This window comes from Meles meles, chromosome X, assembly GCF_922984935.1.
Source record: "Meles meles chromosome X, mMelMel3.1 paternal haplotype, whole genome shotgun sequence".
Taxonomy (NCBI): Eukaryota; Metazoa; Chordata; class Mammalia; order Carnivora; family Mustelidae; genus Meles; species Meles meles.
Genome location: NC_060087.1, coordinates 49977354 through 49983260, shown reverse-complemented (window position 1 = coordinate 49983260; position 5907 = coordinate 49977354).

The following is a 5907-nucleotide window of genomic DNA, read 5'->3' as shown; positions in this document are numbered from 1 at the left end:
TCTAAAAATGGAATAGGACTTAGCTGGCCTGGTCTGGGGGCGGGGAGGAGAAGGAACTAGAGATGGGCTGTGGGGGGAGGGAGAAGGGGAGGTGACTGCTTAGGAAGAGGTGGGGGCAGGGCCAGAAATGGAAAGGCTCCCTGGGGGAGGGATGACCTAAGAGAGAGGCACCCAACTGGGAGGGGGGTGGAGAATAACAGGGAGAGTGAGATCTTGGGGCTTAGAGGAAAATAGACAGAATGCCTTGAGTAGAGAGGGACACAAAGGAGCTTAGAAGAGGTCCAGAGCAAGGGGACAGAAAAGAAGAAGTTGGCAGGAATCTGGAGAGGGGCTAAAGGATACTCAAAGGGAGGGTCTATGCATGAGCAAGGAGCCAGAAGGGGAGGAACACTGAGGAAGAAAGAATTCCAAGGAGAAAGACTGACAGAGGAAGTGAGACCATAGAAAAGGAGGTGTGGGGAGTGGGGCCCATGAGAGATGGGGTGGCCCAGGGAAAAGCTGGACTTCTGGCAGTATCCACATTTTTCTCTCTGGCTCTGTGCAGAAAGGACGTGACAGCTGTCAAAGAACCAAATGGGCTGGAAGTTCCCTGGAATGGCATTTTGACAGGGATGACTCAAGAGTTAAGCAGGAGCCAACGTTATACCCAAAAGGCTTTTCTTGCCTCAGGGAACTCATGCCACACCTGCCGAGTAGAACCCCAAGTCTCAGCCTAAACACATTGATCTGACACCCCGTGAGCAGGGGGCTGTGAGCAGCCTCTTCACCTTTCCCAGAGGACCCAGGTGCAGTAAATCTTGGACCTGAAGTTCTCGGTTCATTCCCCCTACACTGGATAAACAGTTCTTGTGGGGAATGGGTCGGCGGGGTGCTCAGGACTTAAGAGATATGCCACCTTGGGTTTGGAAAGTATTTTATCCAAAAAAAAAAAAAAAAAAAATGGAACTTTGCTGAACACAGGTACTACAGGAGTCCCCTCACTGTTCTTTCTCCTACTGCACTGTGCCTTGCCTCCCTGCAGTGGAAGGGCATCAGAGGATTGAGCCTAATGTTTCTCTCCAGGACATGGGGAGTTCTTGACAGTCCATGCTTTTCTCAGCAGCTGCCTGAAACCACAGGTGGCTCCACCCACTGCTTCACTGAATGGAGGTCTGCTGCCTCCAGAAGCCCCATTCAGGCTATACCCCAACAAAGCTGGGGGCTACCAACCCTTCACAGGTACATCCTGGCCAGTCTTGTCCACCCCAAGCACACAGAGAAGCTGTGATGGAAGTTTGTGCAGCCCTGTTTCCAGGTAAGATGAATGGCATGGGGCAGTTGGGCTGTGAGTTGTGACTTTGTATAACTAACTCCTTCAACCCTCTAATGCCAACTAGAGGGGCTGTGGTTGGTGGGGAGAGAGTGCAGTAACCCCAATAAAGTCCCTCAGAGATATGGTGCCTCAACACATGGGTCTGTGTCCTCTTTTTCTCCTGCTTGCCTTTCCCCAGTCCTGCTGTGGACAGTCCCTTCAAGACCCTCTCTCTGGTTTCCCCACCCCACACTTCACTAAAAATATACCCCTGCCCTCAAAGAAAGAGTTCAGGTGACCCCACTGCCCAGGCATCCCTAATTCCATACAAAGTGGGAGGGGATGGGTATAGCTGTTGGCAAGGAGCTTCCAGAAGTTGAAAAAAGATGGCAATTCCAGGTCACTCTCTCCACCCAACATGGCCTGAAATGGATTGCCTGAAGAATTATACAAGGCAAGCCCACCTCACAGGGATTAGTTTTCTTTGTTTCATACATCACAAAATTTAGTCTAGCAAAACACCTGCAGGCCACCCATGGGCCAATTTCAGCCAGCTGTCATGTTTTGTTTGATCCTTGTGTTTTTGTTGTTTTCTGTGTTTAAATTAATTACTTAGACATTTGGGAGGTTTCACACTACAAAAATCCATATTTCTTGCCCACCTGAAAACAAAGCAATAAACTGAGGATTAGGGCCCATATTCCAACAAGGATACAAGCAGCTGGGTCTGAGGAAGGGCTCAGCCCATTTTAGACCCTGAGTATTCTCTCAAACTAGCCATGCCCCCAGCTGCCCTGATTCACTCTAATAAAATTCCCAGTTGTCCCCTAAAGGCATTTGCACTTGTAGCTTTGGGGCTAGACCCAGGGGGAACTGCCTAGCTCTACTTTTGGCTTAAGCTGACCCCATTTGCTTTCTAATTCATTTGCTTTGTCTTCATCCCACCAATACTTACTTTAGGTGGGCTCTCTGGAGGAAAAATACAGCAAGGAATGGGGAATTGGAGTTCCAGGTGGGAGGCTGAAATTGGATAGATAGAGTCCAAGGAGGGGCTCACTGAGAATGTGGATTTTGAGTAAAGACCAAGGCAGTGAGAGGACTGGCCCTGTGGTTGTCCAGGGAAGGAGCATTCCAGGTAGAGGGACAGCAGGGAAGGAGTAAGCCTCACATGCTCAAGGAACACTGATGGTACCAGCATGGCTGGAGCCAAGTGAGTGAGGTAGAGAATATCAGGAAGTGAGTTCAGAGAGGTGATGGGGATCTGGCAGAAGCTGATAGCTTAGAGCCTTAGAAGTCCTAGAATGGAATTGTTTGTTATGCTGAGGGTGATGGGGAGCCATTTGAGTATTTTCAGCCTAGGCACGACATGATTTCCCTCATATTTTAACAGGAGCACTCTCGCAACTCTGGAGAGTCGTCTGTATTTGGTATATGGTAATCCAGTATTCCAGGTAATATAATCCAGTATTATATTAATATAATATATGTTAATATAATAATACACATATATATAAACATATTAATCCTGTCTGACAGTAGTTGGTATGATGAGAATGGGTTGAATTCTGGATATATTTTGAAGGATCCCCTGTATAATTTGCTCTTAGAGAAAATAACTGGTCGAAAAGTAATTGTTGGGGGTAGTCAATGACAACACCAAATTCCAGATTCCAGATTCCAGATTTTGATACCCTTGAGCCAAATACCATCTCAAGAAAAATAACAAATGAACCATTTGGGCTCTTACTGTGTCAGGTTGGGTGTATCATGCTGATGTAGTGACCTCCTGGTGAAAGAGAAACTGACCACAACAACTTATGCAAAGTTTTATTCTCAGCTTTACCTCCTTGGAATGTTTTCTAGTTCTATTGCAACCAATTGAGAACTTAAAGAAGCTATCATGGTAATGGGAAGCAGGTACCCAAGCTGATTTTGTCATGGATTTAAAACAGCTAGTTTCAAAGGATTTAACATAATAGGATTTAACATAATTGACTGTTCAAAAGCAGGAAGGTTTTAGACAGGTCTTGAACTTGTTACTGTGTCTTGGTAAAGGACAGAGATGTATACTTAAATACAGAATTATTCCAAGTGTATTGCCTAGGTCACATCCCATTCCCCATTTCCCAAGCCCAAGTGATATTGTCCTTTCTGAGTATAAGTTTAAAATGGAGGTGGTATTGTAGAGTGATTATATTAGTGACCAGATCACACAGTCAACCTAGTTTTTGTATGCATTACTATTAGAGATATGATCAGAATCTCCCAACACCTTTCCAGGTCATTACTAGAAACAATTGCAAAGTACCACTTTGGAATGTCAAAAGTCTTCTTTCCTATCTTAGAGATGACAATACATTTCCTAAGAACCCATTTCCTTTATTTATAGTAGAGAAGTAATGCACATCCTAGCACACCCATAAGGGTTATTCCTTCCCTCCCAGATTAAAATTGTGCCACAGCTCAACATAATGTTTTGGTTGAGGTTTCAGAATACTGATAAAATCCTTTTTCTTTTTGTAAGTTTGTAACCATTTGAGAGACAAGCATAATAATTATACAACTAGAGGTAAAAACACCTCCTTTATAACTGATAAAAGCTGAATTGGAGGACATGCTTAAAGATGAGACCACAAGGGCTTCCTCATACTTCACCTAGTCATAGGCAGAACTGAATAACTGCAGGCTTCCATGATAGACAGGTACCCTGGCCTGCAAAACTTATTCTGTGTTTGAATATAAATTGGATTGCATCTTCTGCCTGAAAGAGATAAATCCCAGAGACAACTCAAATGGTTTCTCACATGTCCAACTCCTAGCAAACTTACCAATTAAAGAGTCATTGAGACATATGAGGCCAGGGGAATGAAGGTCCTATTTGACAACTATTACACATAGACCTGGTAGGAGAATCAAAGTGAAATGTCTTTTTAAAAAAATTGCTTACTGAAGTCTATCATTGATACATTATATTAATTTCAGGTATATAACATTTTTGTAAATATTCTGAAATAATCACCACACATAGTTACAAAATTCTTTCCTTGTAACGAGAACTTTTAAGATCTACTCTCTTAGCTATTAAGTATGCAGTGCAGTACGTTAGCTATAGTCATCACAGTGTGCATTACATCCCCATGACTTATTTATTTTATAATTGGAAGTTTGAAGATTTTGAACCCTTTCACCCATTTTGCCCACAATTACTTAACTTTGTGTAGTTAATATACTGAACATAATTTTCAATGGGTTATAGTATAGGGGATTAATATTTTAATATTTTAAAGTATTTTCATTTAAAATATAAATATATTTGTATTAATATAAATATTATATTACATATTATATATAATTATATGTAACTATATAATATGTAATCACATATATTTATATACTTATATGTAATATCTATAATATATTATTAATTAAAACATTTAATATATACTTATATAATCTATAATATATTTACTAGTTACATATCATATATTGCATGCTATATATAATATTGTTTTTATATATTAATATGACAATACATTATATATTATATATTACATATATTATATGTAATATAATTAATTATATATTAATATAATATATGCTAATATAATACACTTATATAAACATATTAACTTATTATATATAAAAGATATATAAATTTATTATATTATATAAAGTAATGTATGATATAAGTATATATCTAAATATAAATATATATTGTATATAATATAAATAAAATATTAAAAATATTAAAACTCTTTTTAAAGTATGTTAATGTCCTTTTTAAAATCAATTCGAGAGGCTTCTGAGATAAACTGTGAAATGCCTAGCTCAGTCTTTAAAAAAGCAACAGCAGATATTCAAGGAGAACCTTCTTAAAGTATGAGTTTGACTTATCTGATTCTCCTATAATCCTCATATCTGCATCATGAAGAGAGAAAACTACACCACTGGTTGTCCACAGGAGTGCCTAATTAACCCATTGGCTTCAAAGAGACTAAAATGTGGATGGAAAAATACTCTTTCATTAAAATCACTTTAAATGTTAGCTAAAATATATGACAGATCACCTATTCCATGTATAGCTGAGCTTTAAAGAGTGTTAGGAAAATCCCCAGGGGCAATGAAAAGAACTGAAAACAAAAATAATAAACACATGACCTGATGCTTTGGCAGGTTGGAGGGAGAAGGATGTTGACTCAGTAATTAAAAATTGTAGAACAGAAGGTTAGTCCTTACCCCTGATTAAATTGGGTGTGGGGAACTAAGGTCTCCTTGCTTTTCCTTCAATTCTCCACATAACAGCTAGTGATTTTTTAAAAATATAAGTGAGATTATATTTAAAACTTAAAACTCTCCAAAGGCTTCCTATTACAATTGCTATTCAACTGAATTTTCTTGCTTTACTCTGCAATGCCTAGATCAGCATTCTCAACTGGATCGTATTGCCCCCAAAGAGGAAGAAAGTTGATCCCTGGTGTGGGAGATGAAAAGAATCTTACCTCCAAAGCTCAAATGTATTTGGCAAAATGTTATTTTTAAAATCATTCTCATTGGGTTTTCTTGGATATCCCATGAGCAACACTGACATTGAGTTTATGGAAGATGTACAAAACGTA